Source organism: Rhinoderma darwinii, chromosome 5 (genome assembly GCF_050947455.1).
Source record: "Rhinoderma darwinii isolate aRhiDar2 chromosome 5, aRhiDar2.hap1, whole genome shotgun sequence".
NCBI classification, from domain to species: Eukaryota; Metazoa; Chordata; class Amphibia; order Anura; family Rhinodermatidae; genus Rhinoderma; species Rhinoderma darwinii.
In genome coordinates, this window is record NC_134691.1 from 139,948,551 (window position 1) to 139,971,159 (window position 22,609).

Here is a 22,609-nt window from a genome sequence, read left to right on the forward strand (position 1 = left end):
ATTTGCCACCCTCCTACCTTAAATAAGGGCAAAATTGGAACCTGTTATTCCACAGAAAGAATGACCACCAATTTAACTCCAAATTGCTATTATTTTGAACAAGTCCCTTTCAGTTAATGATTCAATTACTTAGATTGAGCGGCATGCATGTTCTAAGGCCGGAGGCTGCATTTTGCGAGTGCAAAAGTTCCGTGTGGCATGAGTATTTAGTGCGTGCCTGCGTGATTTCCGCGCATATGGCAGCGTGATGACACTCTGTTTTTATGTTTATAAACATTAAAGCAGGAAGTGCTTTTCTTTTTTCATGAATTTATTTTACTGCTGTAGCGCGAATCACGTGCGGCACGCGGAAGTGCTTCCGTGTGCCGTGCGCGATATCCACGCACCCATTGACTTCAATGGGTGAGTGATGCGCGAAAAACGGCCAAGTATAGGACATGTCATGAGTTTTACGCAGCGCACATACGCTGCGTGAGAATCACGGACTGTCTGAACGGCCCCATTCACTAACATAGGTCCGTGCGACGCGCTTGATTTTCATGCGCGTATCACGGACGTAATACACGTTCGTGTGAATAAGGCCTAATTCGTGGGTGTTTTTTCTGCAACTCTACTACACTTAGAAGTTAATTATTTGCTCTGTAGAAATATTACTTCTACCAAAAACATTGACTTATTAGGTTAATGATGTTGGACTGCTATTTTTTTTGAACACTGCTGTATATATATTTTTCCTCTAACAGATGTGTTATAAATAATTATTATAGTAATTGAAAAACTATTTGTCAAATATTTTTGTATTAACTATTACTTGGAATGCTAATAGCGATAAAATATAAGTGACATAATATTCATCAATAAATGATAGATATATAAATTGTCAAAACTTAACTGTATTATTGTATGTGATAGCCGTGGCCGGCCTTAGGTTTCATGGCGCCCTGTATGGAACTTTCTGTTGCTGCCCTCCACAAACCAAAACGTAACCACATATATACACATGCACATACCGGAACATATATATATATATATATATATATATATATATATATATATATACTGTACATTAGGGCTGTGTGATTTTGCCCAAAAATAAAATCTAGATTTTTTTTAACCCTATGGACCATTTTTAATTTGAATCTCGATTTTCTTTTTTTAAGAGTAATTAAGGAATTACTGTGCATGCATTTCCCTTATCTAATAAAAAATACCAAGACCCAATTCTTTTACAACAAGGTCCTTTTACGCAACATGACCATGGGCCATGTAAACGAGCGCCGATCAACGAGACAGCTATGTATGGGGATGAGTGCTCGTTTTTATGATCGCTCCTCCCCATACATTTCTATCATGTCAGCAGGTCGTCTCGCTGTTTACACAGGGAGATGTGCTGCCGGCAACTATAATATTTATTGCTGAATTAACGATACGATCAGCAATGAACATGTGTTTGCTCGTACATCGACTGATTGTTGCCCTGTTTACAATCGGCAATCGGGAACGAGTGTTCTGTGAATGCACGTTTGCCTGATAATTGGCCCGTGTAAAAAGGCCTTAAGGGAATTGCATGCACAGCGATTCCATAATATATACTGATTATCAGTATATATTATGGTATAGCTGTGCCTGCAATTCCCTAATGTTAAATAATTGTATTGGTATTTTTTTTTAGATAGGGGAAATGCATGTACAGTAATTCCTTAATTGCTCTTAAAAAACATATCCACCCTTTGTATATGAGACAATCTGTCTTCTTTGTATATTAGACAGTAGAAAGACTGTCTAATGTAAATAGAAGAGAGAGAAACACTGCATATGAGACAGTCTCTGACCTCTCTGTATATAAGACAGGAGAGAGACTGTGTAATGTAATTAAAGAAAAGATAGAAATGCTGAGTCTGTCTCTCCTCTGTTTACATTAGACAGCCTCTATCTCAGTCTCCAGGGTGTGGGGTCTTCCTCCTTTTCCTTCATACTTACCTGGCTGCAGTGTCTCATCCTCCTCCTCCCTGGGTCTCTCCTTTCCCCTTGAGGGCCCGCAGCATCCAGTGTGTGGCCTCAGGTTCCATATGCTTTCGTCTTCCCCTTAGTACATGGGAGGTAGGTCCAGGCAGCAATGGTCGTTGCATGGTTAGGCGGCCTGGCAGGTTTACAGAAGAGGGTGAAGATGTCGGGGGAAGATAATGCTAAACATGTTGGGGGTCAGGAGGGTGTAAGCTTGGAGAACCTGCTGGCACTGGACTCGTTACTGCTATAGTTTCTTCCTCCAGCAAATTATATATATATATATATATATATATATATATATATATATATATATATATATATATACACATACTGGAACACACATACAGACATAAAGGTAAATATACATAGACATACAGACATACATATACACACACACACACACACACACACACACGCACACACGCACACACGCACACACGCACACACACACACACACAGGCAGATATATATACTAGTCCTTCTTAATGAATTAGAATATCATCAATTTATTTCAGTAATTCAATTCAAAAAGTGAAGCTCATATTATATACACTACCGTTCAAAAGTTTGGGGTCACCCAGACAATTTAGTGTTTTCCATGAAAACTCACACTTATATTTATCAAATGAGTTGCAAAATGACTAGAAAATATAGTCAAGACATTGACAAGGTTAGAAATAATTATTTTTATTTGAAATACTAATTTTCTCCTTCAAACTTTGCTTTTGTCAAAGAATGCTCCATTTGCAGCAATTACAGCATTGCAGACCTTTGGCATTCTAGCTGTTAATTTGCTGAGGTAATCGGGAGAAATTTCACCCCATGCTTCCAGAAGCCCCTCCCACAAGTTGGATTGACTTGATGGGCACTTCTTGCGTACCATACGGTCAAGCTGCTCCCACAACAGCTCTATGGGGTTGAGATCTGGTGACTGCGCTGGCCACTCCATTACAGATAGAATACCAGCTGCCTGCTTCTTCCCTAAATAGTTCTTGCATAATTTGGAGGTGTGCTTTGGGTCATTGTCCTGTTTTAGGATGAAATTGGCTCCAATCAAGCGCTGTCCACAGGGTATGGCATGGCGTTGCAAAATGGAGTGATAGCCTTCCTTATTCAAACTCTCCCACTTTACCAGCACCAAAGCAACCCCAGACCATCACATTACCTCCACCATGCTTGACAGATGGCATCAGGCACTCTTCCAGCATCTTTTCAGTTGTTCTGCGTCTCACAAATGTTCTTCTGTGTGATCCAAACACCTCAAACTTCGATTCGTCTGTTCGTCGATTCGTCTGTCCATAACACTTTTTTGCAATCTTCCTCTGTCCAATGTCTGTGTGCTTTTGCCCATATTAATCTTTTCCTTTTATTAGCCAGTCTCAGATATGGCTTTTTCTTTGCCACTCTGCCCTGAAGGCCAGCATCCCGGAGTCGCCACTTCACTGTAGACGTTGACACTGGCGTTTTGCGGGTACTATTTAATGAAGCTGCCAGTTGAGGACCTGTGAGGTGTCTATTTCTGTTTACAATTGGCAATCGGGAACCAGAGGCTACAGTTGATTCTGCAGCAGCATCAGCGTTTGCAGGTAAGTAGCTACATCGACTTACCTGCTAACGCTGATGCTGCTGCAGAATCAACTGAAGCCTCTGGTGCCGGTGTCCTCGCTCGTCTGACACGATGCAGGACCTGTGAGTGACGTCACAGCGTGATCTCTCGAGAACACGCTGTGTCTGCACTGCCAGAAGCTGGGCGTTCTGAAGAGAAGTGGATGATACTTCTCATCAGAGCGCCCAGCTAGTAAAAGTATTAAAAACGCCCCGATGTACGCACATAATACACGCCCACTTGGACTTTTACTTTTAAACACACCCACTTGGACTTTTGCAAGCCTCATTTGCATAACTACAAAAATGGTCATAACTTGGCCAAAAATGCTCGTTTTTTAAAAATAAAAACGTTACTGTAATCTACATTGCAGCGCCTATCTGCTGCAATAGCAGATAGGCGTTGCAAAATCTGGTGACAGAGCCTCTTTAACCCCTTCGCGCTCAGGTCAGTAATAGTACGTCCTGCTAAGTAGAACGTTCGCGCTCAGGTCAGTACTATTACTGACCTGAGTAAACACGGCGCCATTTAATCCCGGCGCGTGTCTGAGCTGTGATACCTGCTGTTTCCGACAGCAGGCTATCACAGCTTAGTGTGCAGGGACCGATCGCGATGGTCCCCGCCGATTAACCCCTTAGAAGCCGCGTTCAATAGCGATCGCGGCTTCTTAGGGGTTAAGCTGCCATCGCCGGCCTGCTACACGGTAGCGGGCCGTGATGGCTACTATGGCAACCAGAATCCTAACAATGGACTCTGGCTACGCCATCGACGGAAGCCTAGTGGGTCCCGACAAAATCAGGACCCACTATGCTTGCTGTCAGCGAACAGCTGACAGCTCGAATACACTGCACTACGCATGTAGTGCAGTGTATTAGAATAGCGATCAGAGCCTCCTGCCCTCATGTCCCCTAGTGGGACAAAGTAAAAAAAGTGTAAAAAAGTAAAAAAAAGTTGTGTAAAAATAAGAAAATAAAAGATTTAAAAGTAATAAAAGTAAAAGTCCCCCTTTTTCCCTTATCAGTTCTTTATTATTAATAAAAATATATAAATAAACAAATAAACTATACATAATTGGTATCGCCGCGTCCGTAACGGCCTGAACTACAAAACTATGTCGTTATTTATCCTGCGCGGTGAACGCCGTAAGAGAAAATAATAATAAACCGTACCACAATCACAATTGTTTGGTCACTTCACCTCCCAAAAAATGGAATAAAAAGAGATCAAAAAGTCGCATGTACCTAAAAATGGTCCTGATCGAAACTACAGTTCATTACGCAAAAAATAAGTCCTCGCACGACTTTCCTGATGGAAAAATAAAACAGTTATGGCTCTTAGAATATGGTAACACAAAAAATAAATTATATTTTACAATGTATTTTATTGTGCAAACGCCATAAGACATAAAATAAAACTATAAACATCTGGTATCGCCGTAATCGTATCGCCGCGCAGAATAAAGTAAATATGACATTTATAGCGCACGGTGAACGCTGTAAAAAAAATTTAATAAAAAACAATAGTAAAATTGCTGTTTTTTTAGTCACCACGCCACCTAAAATTAGAATAAAAACTGATCAAAAAGTCGCATGCACCCCAAGAAAACTGCAATGGATTCCTCAAGGTCTCTAGTTTCCAAAAAGGGGTCACTTTTGGGGGGTTTCCACTGTTTTAGCACCACAAGACCTCTTCAAACCGGACATGGTGCCTAATAAATTAAATTAAATTAATTAAATGTCACCTCTACTTTGCTCTAAATTCCTGTGAAACGCCTAAAGGGTTAATAAACTTTTTAAATGCTGTTGTGAATACTTTGAGGGGTCTAGTTTCTGAAATGGGGTGTTTGATAGGCGTGTCTAATATATGGGCCCCTCAAAGCAACTTCAGAACTGAGCTGGAAACGAAAAAATAAAATAAAAATGAGGCAATACTTCGCTTCTTACATTATACTCATAATGAGCCGTGCCCACCCCGAGATGACCCCAGTTTTGACCGTTTGTATAAACGGAGACCCCTATTAGCCCATTTCAGTGCCCGGTTTTCCCAAGCATTCACCCCCGAGAAGTGTATTTCTATAGATGAATCCCTGGTACATTTGAAAGGGAGGCTTCAATTCCGCGAGTACCTGCCGGGTAAGAGGGCAAGGTATGGCGTGAAGATGTATAAGCTGTGCGAGAGTGCATCCGGGTATACCTACAAATTTAGGATATATAAAGGGAAGGACACCAGTACTCAGCCCCCAGAATGCACCCCCTTACTGGGAGTTAATACAAAAATTGTGTGGGATTTGGTGCACCCACTGCTGGACCAGGGTTACCACCTCTACCTGGATAATTTTTATACCAGCGTCCCACTCTTCAACTGCCTCGCTTCCAGAAGTCCTGCGGCATGCGGCACTGCTAGAAGAAACCTGAGAGGCCTCCCTAAGACTCTGCTTGGGCAAACACTCAGAAGGGGTGAGAGCAGGGCACAATCTAGCAGCAACATATTGTGTGTCAAGTACAAGACCAGGGAGATGCCACACCAGTACCCATGTACCTGTACGAGGTACCAGTACAGGGACCCCCAAACTAGACTGCATCCTGGACTACAATAGGTACATGGGAGGGGTGGACTTGTCAGATCAAGTCCTGAAGCCTTACAGTACTTCTGGAAGCGGGGCCACAGGCATCGTACCAGGGCAACACTTTTTAGGAGAAGTTCCCCAAACTGGCAAGAAGGGAAAAAGTCAAAAGAGGTGCAGAGTCTGCTATAAGAGGGGGATAAGGAAGGACACAATATATCAATGTGACGCGTGTCCCGAAAAACTAGAGCTCTGTATGAAAGAGTGTTTTCAAATTTATCATCCATCCCTTTATTTTTAATTTACCCCAGTTTTACTCGCTCTGATCCACTTCGCACAGCTTACCCCTCCTCATCTTTCCCCTCTGAGCCCTGCTGCGTGCCCAGGCAGCTGATAACAGCCACATGTAGGGTATTGCCGTACCCGGGAGAGCCAACATTACAGTTTATGAGGTGTATATCTCCGGTGGCGCATGCTGGGCACAATATATCGGACACTGAATTGGCATATATGTATAGAAAATTGCAAATTTCACTCTGCACCAACTGCTGCACATTATCTTTTACACAATACCTGTGGGGTCAAAATGCTCACTACACCTCTAGATGAATTCCTTAAGGGGTGTCGTTTTTAAAACGGGGTCACTTCTCGGGGGTTTCAACTGTACTGATACCTCAGGGGCTTCTGCACACACGACTTAGCACCAGAAAATTCCCAGTAGGCCACATGGTGGTCCTTTCCTTCTGAGCCCTCCCATGGGCCCAAACGGCAGTTTATCACCACAAATAGGGTATTGCCACACTCAGGACAAATTGGGCAACAAAATGCGGTATTTTATTCCTTGTGAAAATAAGAAATTTTGAGCCAAAACTACCTCTTATTGGAAAAAATTACATTTTTTTGAATTCACAGCCCAATTCAAATAAATTCTGTGAAAAAACTGTGGGGTCTAAATGGTCACAACACCCATAAATGAATTCCTTGAGGGGTTTAGTTTCCAAAATGGGGTCACTTCTGGTGGGTTTCCATTGCTTTGATACCTTTGGGGCTCTGCAAATGCGACATGGCACCCGAAAACCAATCCAGCAAAATCTGGGCTCCAAAGAACACATAGCGCTCCTTTCCTTCTGAGGCCTCCCATGGGCCCAAACGGCAGTTTATCACCACAAATGGGGTATTGCCGCACTCAGGACAAATTGGGCAACAAATTGGGGTATTTTATTCCTTGTGAAAATAAGAAATTTTGAGCCAAAACTACCTCTTATTGGAAAAAATTACATTTTTTTGAATTCACAGCCCAATTCAAATAAATTCTGTGAAAAAACTGTGGAGTCTAAATGGTCACAACACCCATAAATGAATTCCTTGAGGGGTGTAGTTTCCAAAATGGGGTCACTTCTGGTGGGTTTCCATTGCTTTGATACCTTTGGAGCTCTGCAAATGTGACATGGCACCCAAAAACCAATCCAGCAAAATCTGTGCTCCAAAGAACACATAGCGCTCCTTTCCTTCTAATACCTCCCATGGGCCCAAACGGCAGTTTATGGCCACAAATAGGGTATTGCCGCACTCAGGACAAATTTGGCAACAAAATGGGGTATTTTATTCGTTGTGAAAATAAGACATTTTGAGCCAAAACTACATCTTATTGGAAAAAAGTTTTTTTTTTAAAATTCACAGCCCAATTCAAATAAGTTCTGTGAAAAAACTGTGGTGTCTAAATGGTCACAACACCCATAAATAAATTCCTTGAGGGGTTTTGTTTCCAAAATGGGGTCACTTTTGGTGGGTTTCCATTGCTTTGATACCTCTGAGGCTCTGCAAATGCGACATGGCACCCGAAAACCAATCCAGCAAAATCTGGACTCCAACAAACACATAGCGCTCCTTTCCTTCTGAGGCCTCCCATGGGCCCAAACAGCAGTTTATCACCACAAATGGGGTATTGCCGCACTCAGGACAAATTGGGCAACAAAATGGGGCATTTTGTTCCCTGTGAAAATAAGAAATTCTGATCAAAAATGACATCTTATTGGAAAAATTGTCATTCTTTTAATTTCACAGCCAAATTCAAATACGCGCTGTGAAAAAACTACGGGGTCAAAATGGTAACAATAACCATAAATTAATTCCTTGAGGGGTGCAGTTTCCAAAATGGGGTCAGTTTTGGGGGATTCCTACTGTTTTGGCACCTCAACACCTCTCCAAACCTGGCATGCTGCCTAAAATATATGCTAATAAAAAAGCACCACCAAAATGCACTAGGTGCTTCTTTGCTTCTGGGGCTTGTGTTTTAGTCCACGAGCGCAGTAGGGCCACATGTGGGACATTTCTAAAAACTGAAGAATCTGGACAATACATATTTAGTAGTGTTTCTCTGGTAAAACCTTCTTTGTTACAGAAAAAAAATAGAATAAAATTGAAATTCAGAAATAAAAACGAAATTTGCAAATTTCACCTCCACTTTGCTTTAATTCCTGTGAAATGCCTGAAGGGTTAAAAAACTTTCTAAATGCTGTTTTGAATACTTTGAGGCGTCTAGTTTTTAAAATGGGGTGCTTTATGGGGGTTTCTAATACATAGGCCCCTCAAAGCCACTTCAGAACTGAAGAGGTACCTTAAAAAAAAGGCTTTTGAAATTTTCTTAAAAATATGAGAAATTGCTGTTTATGTTCTAAGCCTTGTAACGTCCAAGAAAAATAAAATAATGTTCAAAAAACGATGCCAATCTAAAGTAGACATATGGGAAATGTGAACTAGTGACCATTGTGGGTGGTATAACCGTCTGTTTTTCAAGCAGATGCATTTAAATTCTGAAAAATGCTATTTTTTCTAAATTTTCTCTAAATTTTGCAATTTTTCTCAAATAAAGACTGAATATATCGACCAAATTTTACCACGAACATGAAGCCCAAAGTGTCACGAGAAAACAATCTCGGAATCGCTTGGATAGGTTTAAGCATTCCGACGTTATTACCACATAAAGTGAAATATGTCAGATTTGAAAAATGGGCTCTGAGCCTTAAGGCCCAAACTAGGCTGCGTCCTTAAGGGGTTAAGATCCATCAAAAATAAATGAAAACATTTGTTAACAAGTCCCAGGGCAATCATACATCATCCCTTTCAGGTTGCCTTCGTGGTTTATCTTGACAAGTAAACCATCTGGAGGCCAAACTACAAGTACTAAGACCAGCTTTCATGCAAAAAGAAGTGTAAGGGCTTATTCAGATGAACGATTTTTACATTCAGGTGCTATTCGAGTGTAGAACGGACAGCACATGGACTGAGCATTGGTTCATTATAGTTAATGGGCCAATTTAGAAGACGCAGGAATGGCACATAGAAGTCAATGGGTTTGCGTGAAACATGTACGCCAAATGAATGTCTTCTGTTTTAGTTTTTCACGGATGGTTGCATGGAGAAACTTGAGGTGAAACCAGGAAGTAGAGCTAGAACAGTGTGGTCCTGAATATAAGACATGGTTAGAAGCCAAAAATATGTGCAAGAAATATCTCACAATTCTATTTAGGCTTTAGGCTAATTAATGCTTGCACAAAGGTAGTATTAACAATAGTTACGGCGCGGCAGGGTGGCGGTGGAGTAGGGGGCCCAAGTTTGGATACTTAATCCGCCACTGCCCGTGAATGCTGCGATCAAAGCTGACCACAGCACTCAAGGGAGGGATGCCCTTTGGATCGCGATACCATATATGGGCAGACAGCCCAGTGTCCATTGAAGGACCCCAGGGCTGTCTGCTCATATTTCCTGTTGTTAAGGCAATTTCCTGTTGTTAGGTATGTCCTAACAACTGCCTGTGTGCCATCAGTACACAGGCTAATGTACTGGCATATAGATATATGTTAATTTTAAATAAAACAAAAAGTTTAAAAAAAATACACACCTTTTTTGCAATAAACATTAAAATAAAAGTCTCAATATATAAAATATACGCATATTCAATATCGTCGTGACCGTAATAACAATAGCGTGATTTATGATATTTACGCTGTTAAAAAATAAAATGAAAACTGCTTTCTTCCACTTATTAATGTGAGGCACCAGGTGTTATGAATTTTGAACCTCCATGTGCCTCACATTAATATTAATTAACCCCATCATGTACCTCACACATTAACCCAATGTTGGCCATTATGACTGTGAGGAACACGATGGGGTTAATTGTTATTAATGTGAGGCACATGGAGGTTCAAAATTCATCACACCATGTGCCTCACATCAGAAAATGGAAGAACTTTTTTTTTTTCTTTGGCAAAGTATTGTTTTGGTATTGAGTATCGCAATACTACATGAAGTATCGGTTAGTCCAAATTCTGGTATCGTGAAAACCCTTGTTGGGATAATTGAGGTCATTCTTCTTTTTTTTTTCACAGACTTGAAAAATGGATGGCACACTGATGCCATCCAGATGGAAAAGAAACTCACAAACTAAAGGCAATCCCAGAAAACACTGATGCAAAGTCAGAAGAAAACATCTACAATCAGAAAAGACGTCACCTGTAAGTCACTACAGTTAAGGACGACCTGTCAGCGCTAATGGCATGTCTGTTATAGTAAATCCTTGTGTTCCCATGAGATGACAATTCTATAGCATCTTTACTTAAAATTCTGTGTTGTGATGTTCCTCTGTTATTCCTCTAGAAAATGTATGAATATGGTCTGTCCTGTATGGAGACTTTTTGTAATATGACTAATACATATTATCTATAGTGTTACAGCTGCAGTTCAAAGCCATATATTGAGTTGCATGCAATCTTGTGGACTACAGCTGTCACTCAATAGGTAAATCATTCGGCGAGTTAAATGACATGATATTCTAATAGTTCAGACTTTTACGGACGCGCCAATACCAATTATGTTTACTTTATTAATTTCCCATACTTTAGGGGGAAAATTGGTATAGGTTTCTTTTTTTTAACTTTCAATATTTTTTTTAAAACCAATAATTAGAAAAACATAATTGTTTATTGGGGCACGTGTTTGTCATTAAATGCATTTTTAATTTATGTACCTTCTCGATGTTCTTCTCTAACTCTGCAATGAAAATATTTTTTTACCAGGCTCTCAGAAACAAATTAGCATAAGATGAGGCGCAGGTAGGCCCCATCACGATGCTTTGAGTTTCTAAGTTGTTTCTGTCTATAACCCTTCACGACTGCCATACGGCTAGATACGTTCTAACTGCTGATGCCCCGCTTTGCACTAATCTATGCGTCGGATCTCTTTACAAGTGCTGACACCTCTTTGACTTAGTTTCATAAAACAAACATGTGAGAGTGTTACAGAGCTGCAACAGTGTGTGTGTGTGTGTGTGTGTTTGTATATATATATATATATATATATATATGTGTGTGTGTGTGTATATATATAACATTGATAAATAACATAAATAACATTGATTGATATAACACATAAATAACACTGTTAAATATATAAAAAAAATTACAAATGTTTTTTGTTCACATTTTTAGTGATTTGTCTGCTCATAATAAAAATTGAAAACATGGAATTAATTAAGCTAATCTAGAAAATTAAAGCCTCATAAGTCTTGTAAAAAACAAAGTACAAATAGTTAGGATATTCGAAGATATTATCGTTTAAAGAAGTGCATATCAGAAATGGAAAATTTGACCTGGACACAGGGGTATCAATGACTCTTGGTCATGAAAGGGTTAAAAATGAAACAATTAAAGTAAAAATTAATTCCCCTAGTTTCAACTCCATATTGGTTAATTTTATAAATTATTCCACAGCTTTCAAACTATCATCATGTTTAATGGATGGTGTATTTAATTTTTTTTTGTACATTAATTAAAAAAATTGGACAGTTTTTTTTACTATTTCTGTTTTTAGTTCCTCTAGGGAACTTGAACAAGCGATTATTTGTTCGCTTGTAGAATACACTGCAATACTTGTGTACTGCATGGTCTTGGTCTTGTGCTATTTACTGGCTCCTATTCAAGCAGAAAGTTGGGAGACTTGATGGCCTTCGTTAGGCCCTCAGGCTGCCATAACAACCATCGGCATCCAACAATCGCTTGGGGGAGATGGGCTGACAGAGGGGTTGTCCCCTCTCTCCAATGGCTCAGATGTCACTGTCGCTATTGACCGTGACATCTATGTGGTTAAACGTCTTGCGAGTCAGAAGTGTCAGGATTCTCAATACACATGACGTCCCGCTGGATGGTCATGTGTATTCATTATCAGGATACTAGATTAACGTTAACAGGCTGGATTTCATGTGTATTCATTATCAGGACACTTGTATATCTGGCTGCACATTGTTCTAGTAAGAACGCTGTGCTGCTTGTAAATGAATGTAGTGGAGTTTGTGACGCTGACTGGTCACGGATTGGTCAGCGTCATACACATAAACACGGCCAGTTAAAAACACAATACACGCCCAGTTGGACATAACGAAAAAAAAAACGCCCAGTTGTCCATTTCAAACCTCATTTGCATATATATAAAATAACTCATAACTTGGCCACAAATGAACGTTTTTAAAAAAAAAAAAACGTTACTGTTATCTACATTGCAGCGCCGATCACATGCAATAGGAGATAGGGATTTGAGAATCTGGTGACAGAGCCTCTTTAACTGTGATATTAAATTATTAGCCAAAATTCTGGCGATGTGTATACAAAAGATTATATCTCATATTATTTGCCAGGGAAGGTCACTGATGTTAATCTTCGGAGGCTCTTTACCAACATATCATCTACTATAGAGTCAGGTGGCACCAGAGTTGTTGCCTCTCTGGATCTTGAGAAAGGACCACTCTACCGACTCAAATGCTATCAGTGGTTAGTACTGGGCAAATTTGGATTTGGCCCCAGATTCATCCGATGGGTACAGTTACTATACTCCTAACCTACAGCAAGTATTAAAACCAATTGTCACTTTTCTCCTTTATTTACGCTAGCCCAAGGGACTAGGCAATGTTGGCCGTTATCTCCTTCCCTTTTTGCACTCGCCATTGAGCCACTAGCAATAGCTATAAGAGCCTCTCTGGATATAAGGGGCTTCAAGATGGGGGAAGGGAGGAGCGTGTGTCTCTAGGCAGATGATACGCTTCAATTGTAGGCAATAATATCTTTGATTTATTTACAACCTTCCCTGGGCTTCGTGTGAATTGGTCAAAATCTTTGGTAATGGCGATAGATGATGCAGCTAGGAGTGTCGTACTTCCTTCCCAGATACAATGGGAAGATAAATCTACTTATCAAGGTATAGTAAATAGTTCTGATATTTGTAGTTTTATACCTGACAATGTAACTCCTTTGAAACAACGTCTCAAGATAGACTTTGATAGATGGAAACACCTCCCCCTCACAGTTACAGGCAGAATTAATCTGTTCAAAATGAAGTCCCTACCTAGATTTTTATACCTCTTTCACAATTCTCCAGTATGGCTACTATTATCACTGTACTCCAATATTGACAAAGATCTTGGATCTTTTATTTGGGCAGGGGGTACTCCTAGAATTACTTTGGGTACACTATAACTACCCACTGTTCAGGGTGGGCTAGCCCTCCAGAACTTATATCTGTACTTCCTTGCTAGCCAACTGGTATACGTTTGGTGGTGTTTACCCATAGACACTTTAATCCCTGTCCCGAGCTTGAATCTTCACTTCTCGGTTCCTATAAAGCCCTGGTGAACTCTATCTATAGATAAGCCCTCCCTCCCCCCGGGACATCTACTTACAATTCCAATGACACTGATTCATTCACATTTATTAACATTTTTCCACCAAATCTATTACACACCTTCCAAATTATTTAGGATGGGACGTACAGTATACCTACTCCTGTCTGTCCACGTTGCCAAGGAGCTGAGGGCTCCTTCATACATATTTTCTGGGAGTGTCCAATTATTAATACTTTCTGGACTGAAGGACTGGGATTTTTTGATCTTAAAGTAGGACTCCCTCATATACTTGAGCCCATAACTTGTCTTTTGTTACTACTGGAAGAAATTATATCTACTGAGGCGGTTAGATCTCTTATGATGCTCCTATTATTTTATGCTAAAAAAAACGATACTCCTGCATTGGAAACACCCTACGTTTCCTACGTTGTCAGCATGGATTACGTTAGTAAACTCTACCCTGCCACTTTTTATACTCACTTACGAAGCATGTGGATGTCCTGATAAATTTATCAAAGTGTGGAGATCTTGCATAGCCAACCCTCATACCAGCTCATAGACTAGAGATAGCCCAGGTTGATTGGATCTGGAGTTGCTGACGTTTTTGTTTGGTCCCCCCATTCCTCCACCGAATTTCTCCCTTTGATTAGTCCTCACCAGATGTTATTTGCTGATAAGGAAAGGCTGTTTGTTAGGCTACATTCAGACAAGCGTCAATAACCTCGGACGTGAAAATCCCCGTGCGGGACACGTTGTCATGGATCCCCCATAGACTAGAATCTATGGAGGAATGCGTGACACGCAGTAAAATAGGGCATGTCCTAGTTTTTTCACGGACCCTTCACATGCTCCGATGAAACAACGGTCGTGTGAAAGGCCCCATTGAAATACATGAGTCCGTGTTATGGCCGTTGTTTTAACGGCCGTCACATGGACGTGATACACGCTCATCTGAATAAGCCCTTAGGCCAGGTTCCCACAAAGTGTAAATGCTGCGGAATCTCCGCAACGGAATTCTGTGCGGAAGTTCCGCAGCATTTACAGTAGCAGCAAAGTGGTTGAGATTCAGAAAATCTCAGGCCCACGCTGCGGCCTGAATTTCTCCCTTTGACTAGTCCTCACCAGATTTAATTTTATATATACTGCTGATAAGGAAAGGCTGTTTGTTAGGCTACATTCAGACAAGCGTCAGTAACCTCGGACGTGAAAATCCCCGTGCGGGACGCGTTGTCACGGATCCCCCATAGACTAGAATCTATGGAGGAATGCGTGACACGCAGTAAAATAGGGCATGTCCTAGTTTTTTCACGGATCCTTCACATGCTCCGATGAAACAACAGTCGTGTGAACGGCCCCATTGAAATACATGAGTCCGTGTGATGGCCGTTGTTTTAATGGCCGTCACATGGACGTGATACACCCTCATCTGAATAAGCCCTTAGGCCGGGTTCCCACAAAGTGTAAACGCTGAATTCTGTGCGGAAGTTCCGCAGCATTTACAGTAGCAGCATAGGGTTGAGATTCAGAAAATCTCAGGCCCACGCTGCAGAAAAAAACTCAGCGTAAACGCTAATAAATTGACCCTGCGGTGCAGAATTTTATTGTCAATTTATTCTGCGTATTTGTTTATTTTCAACAGAAAGCCCAATGTGGCAATGTCTGCGGTGTATTCGCAGGGATTACGCCGCAACTACAGAAAATAAAAAATCATACTTACCTAAAACGTCCTCCTTTTTACTGCAGTCCGGCCTACCGGGATGACGTTGCAACCCATGTGACCGCTGCAGCCAATTACACGCTGCAGCGGTGGTCACATAGGATGATTCGCCATCCCAGGAGGCCGGCCTGGATGACATCAGAGGCCGGCCTCCTGGAATGACGTTACATCCCATGTGACCGCCACTGCAGCCAATCACAGGCTGCGGCGGTCACATGGGCTGCAGCGTCATCCAGGGAGGCCGGACCGGGCTGCAATGGAGGGACGCTTCGCCATAACGACCTACGTAAATATGAACGATTTTTACCGCTGCTTTTCTCAGCAGAAATTCTGCCCGAAAAAGTGCACCACAATGTGGTGCGGTTTTCAGATGGAATGTACTGCGGGTTCCAGGTCGGATACGCTGTGTGGTTTTTACGCGGCGTATCTGTCCCGTGGGAACCTGGCCTTAGAGTTTTGTTTTTGTATTTTAACTTACATGCATATCAATAAGTGAAAAAAATGTATCCGTGTGTTTTTGTTAACAATTGACCTTGTACACTTGATACTATTGTATTACTTAAGATATGGAACACTCCGGATTTTATACTTTTGTATTTGTACCATTGTTTTGCTATGAGGTCTTAATAAAATTACCTTTAAAAAGAATATATATAATCTTGTATACTTCTTTAGTTATATAAACTTGAAAAACTATGCAGCACTATATTCGTAAAATACCTGAATTTGTTTGTAAAGCATTTTGTTTTATAAACTTAGTAATGTCAGTAATGTATTAGATTGCTTAGGAGTTCAAACATACATAAAATAGTGTTGTTGGTGAGCTATAATAAAGATTCATTGTGTTGTTTTCCAGACTTCACTCTCAGAAGATTACGGGGATAAGTAACTGCAGGAATGAGTAGAAAACTGACTCCTAAACAAAGTACAAGAATGGAAAGGAACCAAAGCAACCCCATCGATCTCTGGATAATCTCATCTTAATTTAATCCAGATGCATTCCCTTGCCTCTAGGCTTTTGTTGGGTTATTGATGATTGCTAGTAGGTAATATTGAAGTTTGCAGAGTTTCTACAAGAGGAAAATGTTGAAACATTTAAAAAAAAGACCGAAAAAAACACAGAAAAATAAAAAATATAAAAAATGGTGTGATGCTGTCCTCCAGAGAATCATGATCCGGCCCATCCTGAGTGCAAACTCTCATGGCAAGGAAGCACAGCAATAGGCTGCATTATTGAGCTGCCATGCATTCAACCACCTGTGATGTTTAAAGAGGCTCTGTCACCACATTATAAGTGGCCTATCTTGTACATGATGTGATCGGCGCTGTAATGTAGATTACAGCAGTGTTTTTTATTTAGAAAAACGATCATTTTTGACAGAGTTATGACCTATATTAGCTTTATGCTAATGAGTTTCTCAATGGACAACTGGGCGTATTTTACTATATGGCCAAGTGGGCGTTGTGGAGAGAAGTGTATGACGCTGAACAATCATCGTCATACACTTCTCTCCATTCATTTATACAGCACATAGCGATATAGCCATATCGCTATGTGCAGCCACATAAACACACTATAACGTTACTGCAGTGTCATGACAATGAATAGACATTACCTCCAGCCAGGACGTGATGTGTATTCAGAATCCTGACCACTTCTGTAGTGTCTGTTTGAGACTACAGCACAACACAGCGAGATCTCGCTGTAAATGACAGTTTACAGCGTAATCTCGCGAGACTACGGCTGCTATGCTGTAAATCACAGAGAAGTGCAGAGAAGTGGTCAGGATTCTGAATAGACATCACGTCCTGGCTGGAGGTAATGTATATTCATTGTCAGGACACTGCAGTAACATTACTGTGTATTTATGTGGCTGCACATAGCGATATAGCTATATCGCTATGGGCTGTATAAATGAATGGAGAGAAGTGTATGACGATGACTGGTCAGCGTCATACACTTCTCTCCACAACGCCCACTTGGCCATATAGTAAAACACTCCCAGTTGTCCTTTGAGAAATACATTAGCATAAAGCTAATATAGGTCATAACTTCGTCAAAATAAAAACACTGCTGTAATCTACATTACAGCGCCGATCATATTATGTACAAGATAGGGCACTTATGATGTGGTGACAGAGCCTCTTTGAGGCATAGAATCCGACATGCACAAGACAGCTTTTCATAGTGGTCACCATTCTCTGGCTGATCATTGTGTGGCCCAAAGCTAGGATGGAGTACTGGGGCCAGCTAATACTGCACACTACAGCAAATATACATTTACCCTTATACTATACAGTTTTAAAAGTGCTGTACAGTCAAGTTCTCACCAATACTGCACCACAAACAAACTTGTTATTACATGCAGTTTTGCCAAAGTTTTGTTCTATTTGTTTTTCTTTTTTTTTGTAATAAAAGAAGCAATTATAAGAATTACCACTAGAACTATGTCTAAGGTTTTTACAACACGTTTTTCCCCATTGAAATTAATGCGAAAAATTAGTGGAGCATCAATGAAATTTTAACAAAGAATTTATTATCTGTAATAAAGTAGGACTTTGATATATACGCAATCCATGTTACAAGAGTAATCTGACAGAAAAATCCCTGCCTCTGAAAGCTATTTACATGGTGATTAATCAGGTTTCGATACAGGCCAGCCACTGCAGTTGTCAATTTTTAGACACTTCTTAGGTCTTGATTTTTTTTCATGTTGTCCTGACTTCTACCTTTTTAGAATGACTACTCAGAAAACAATGTAAATGGTCTCCCTCTCCTGCTGTGTGATCACTGTCTCATTACAGCAAACTGCTTTGTGGCAAATACTACATACCTTCCATTTCCCTCTTCTGCTGTGTGAGAGTGTTCTCTCCTACACTGAGTCCACTTCTTTCTACCTCCTTTCACTCTTTGGGCTGTAATGTCTCACCAGTCCTCACTTTCTCCCTCCTTCTGCTAAAAATGTTCTTCTCAGTTACTGCAGCCTCAACCACTATAGGGAACAGTCTGTATGCTGAGGAAACTTATTCTACTTATAGAAGCTGACTACATAGGTTACTGTTTGTAGTCAGTATCCACTAGTTAACCACAGAATTCTGTAAATCAATAGCAAAGAAAACCAGAAGTGAACTAGAATGCAAAATAGGTAATTAAGATATACTAGTCCTTCTCAATGATCATCAAAAAGTTTAATTATTTCAGTAACTCAATTGAAAAAGTGAAACTCTTATATTATATAGATTCATTACACACAGAGTGATCTATTTCCAGCATTTTTTTTTTTTTAATGTGGATGATTTTGGCTAACAGATAATGAAAACTCAAAATTTAGTATCTCAGAAAATTTTTATATTATATAAGCCCAATTTCATAAATTATTTTTAATACCGAAATGTTGGCCCACTGAAAAGTAAGTACAGTATATGCCTCTCAATACTTGGTCGGGGCTCCTTTTACATGAATTACTGCATTAATGTGGCATGGCATGGAGGCGATCAGCCTGTGGCACTGCTGAGGTGTTATGGAAGCCCAGGTTGCTTTGGAAGCGGCCTTCAGCTCATCTGAATTGTTGGGTCTGGTGTCTCATCTTCCTCTTGACAATACCCCATAGATTCTCTATGGGGTTTAGGTCAGGCGAGTTTTCCACCGTGTTATATCAAGTCCAGAATCAACACGGCCGTCTACCAGGAAATTTTTGGGGCACTTCATGCTTCCCTCTGCTGACAAGCTTTATGGAGATGCTGATTTCATTTTCCAGCAGGATTTGGCACTTGTCCAGATTGCCAAAAGTACCAATACCTTGTTTAATAACCACAGTATCCCTGTGCTTGATTGGCCAACAAACTCGCCTGACCTCAACCCCATAGAGAATCTATAGGGATATTGTCAAGAAGGAGAAGAGAGACACCAGACCCAACAATGCAGATGAGCTGAAGGCCGCTATCAAAGCAACCGGGGCTTCCATAGCACCTCAGCAGTGCCACAGGCTGATCGCCTCCATGCCATGCCGCACTGATGCAGTAATTCATGCAAAAGGGGCCCCGACCAAGTATTGAGCACATATACTGTACATACTTGTCAGTAGGACAACATTTCGGTATTAAAAATCATTTTTGAAATTGAGTCTATATAATATTCTAATTTTCTTAGACACAAAATTTTGGGTTTTCATTAATTGTTAGCCATAATCATCAACATTAAAAGAAAAAAATGCTGGAAATAGATCTCTCTGTGTAATGAATCTATATAATATATGAGTTTCACTTTTTGAATTGAATTAGTGAAATAAATTAACTTTTTGATGATATTCTATTTCATTGAGAAGGACTAGTATTACAAAATGGTATCTTTTTATATTTTATAGCTATTGGCCCGTACATGTCTAAAGGTAAACTTGTGATTTAAGAAACCATAGCACAGGTCACTTACTGCATGCATAGCATCTTTCTGTGGTCATGCAGAAGCACTCCCAAGCTTTTTTTTCTATTATTAGATAGTACAGAGCATGCATTGTTCACCTTTTCTTTTACAATTTTTACCTTTTGTCCTCTTTCATCGTGTAATTGCCCCCGTTCGTTCCATGTGCAGCACCACGTGACCGCAATCAGACTCAACAGACTGTTCTGGAAGTTATGGCTGGACCGGAAGCCAGTTTGAGCGAACGTCGGGCAGATCTGAACAATCGTTTGACGTCGCTCAGAGTCCGCTCCCCTCTCATGACCCGCCCCCATGGCCATTCAACTCCTCCCACCGGCTAGCTTCTTTGCTACCTGCTGAATGCCCCTGTAGATAGTGTCACTGCACAGTATAGATAGTGGCCACATAAATAGTGGCAGTGTCGACATAGTGCCACAGTGACGATGTATGGACAGTGACGTCAGGGGCTCCTCTTGGAATGGAAACCCCAGCCAGAGCGTCGGCTAAGCTCTGGCTGAGGATTCTGCTACCATAGGACACTGTGGCACTCTATGGGCACTACCGACAGGCAATACTTACTGTCATGTAGGACTTGCATTCACAGCCCTGGAAGAAGGAGGAGGCAGGGACGGACATATCGGCAGTGCAGCCGGTTCGGCTGCACAGAGGCCAAGAGGGGGCCCTCTCCATCTGCTGCGCATCTATTACTTAGATGACATATTAGGAGGGAAGGGGCCTGGCAAGGCTTGCTCTGTCTGGGGGTCTTCGTCACCTAGTAACCAGCGTCACTGTCAGGTTCAGTGCAACATCTGAGAGTGACGCTCACTAGTTGACCAGGACCACCAGATAGAGAGTGCCGCACCTAGCAAGCAACATCGCTATCTTCGGACCAGTTATTGATCCGGGATAGCGGCGCTACTGAAATTAAGCCTAATAATCGATGGCTGAGCCTCTGAGCCAATCAGTCTTAGGGTTCTTCTTGCTCCGCACCCTGAGCTTGCCAGTGCTTTTACTGTGTGGTGTTTGTGCTGAGTGTTGTGAAGGGGAATGACTGAAAATAAAAATAACTAGGAGGTAGTGGTTGCTGCCCTGTCTGTAGAACATTTTTGAGTGGACTTCTGTGGACAGTTAAAGGGGTTTTTCCTTCTTTAACATTTATAGCATATCCAGAGGATATGACATAAATATCCGATTGATGCGGGTCCCATCTCTGGGACCTGCGCCTATCTCTACAACGGGGCCCCTTAAACCCCGTTCTGCCTTTCTCGGCTCCTGCTGCTTCTCAGCCACTTCCTGCTTAGATGGACGGGAGTTACAAAAACAGCACAGCTTGCTGAGCTACACTGTTTCTGTAACTCTCATAGAAGTGAATGGCAGTTACGGAAGCAGCGTAGCATGGCAGCTGAGCTGCTTCTCTTCTATTGGAGTTAAGGAAACAACGTAGCTCCGCAAGCTTTGCTGTCTTCATAACTCTGGTCCATCCAGTTAGGAAGTGGCCAGTAAGCAGCGGGAGCCGAGAAAGGCAGAACAGGGTTTAGGGGACCCCGTTCTAGAGATAGGTGCAGGTCCCAGAGGTGGAACCCGCATCTATCGGACATTTATGGCATATCCTGTTGATATGCCATAAATGTGCAAGATGGGTAAACCCACTTCACCACCACAAATACACTTATTTTATTATTGGTTTACTACTTTGGTTATAGTATTTTGCTGTATAAAGTAAGTTTACTTATACTAGTGCATTGGTTATTAGAATTGCAAGTATTTATTTAAAAAAATAAAAACATTTAACTTTTCTATCATCACTTCCTCTGTTCAGCACTATTGCATTCCTATAGGTGAAGTATCGCAAGTTAGTCCTGCTTGATAAGTTCAATGAGCAAGGTAAAGTCATTATAGGTTAGTTACATGAGTGCTTTCTGTTATACTCAGTTGTTAAATATGGAAATTATTTGCATTATGTTTGTTACTTGTGTTCTAAACTAGTAATAAAATGTGCAATATAGATTTGTATAGTTTTATATGCGCACGGGCGTGGTTAGGTTATGATGGGTCCATGCATAATCTTTGCACAGGGGCCCTCTGCAGTCTGTGTCTGCTTCTGGTAGAAGGAACTTGACTAGAAGCGCCTCTAGCTGTCTCTCCTCTGTATGCGCCATTATGAGATGTGTAGAAAGGAGAGACTTGCGTGGGGACTTAAATTTGACGCTGCAACAGCTACAGTGGATATAATAAGTCTACATACCCCTGTAAAATGCCAGGTTTTTGTCATAAATTAGTACAAGATGAATCATTTCAGAACTTTTTCCTCATTTTAATGTGACCCATAATCTGTACAAGTCCATTGAAAAAAAATAAAATAAAATCATTTAGAGGGGAAAAATAAAAATAACAAAACTACAATAATGTGGTTGCATAAGTGATGTTAAATAGTAGTCAATGCACAGCTGCCATTATTTAACGTGATTCTGAGAAACCCCATATGAAGTTCAGCTGTTCTATTAGGATTTTCATGACATTTACTTTGTTGCATGTGACTACAAAAGCCATGGTCCGTAAAGAGCTTACAACACATCGAAGGGATCTGATTGTTGAAAAGCATCAGTCAGGAGAAGGGTACCAAGGAA

The 22,609-nt window shown here is 40.9% G+C and overlaps 1 long non-coding RNA gene across 1 annotated transcript in view; it reads left to right on the plus strand.

Annotated features, from left to right (window-relative positions):
* Window positions 1-16,880, plus strand: part of LOC142651626 (uncharacterized) — a 51,209-nt gene extending 34,329 nt beyond the window's left edge. Inside the window, exons 2-3 of the long non-coding RNA XR_012847654.1 lie at window positions 10,568-10,693; window positions 16,422-16,880. This is a non-coding gene — a long non-coding RNA (uncharacterized LOC142651626). The remainder of the gene's footprint in view (window positions 1-10,567; window positions 10,694-16,421) is intronic.
* Window positions 16,881-22,609: the final 5,729 nt, after the last annotated feature.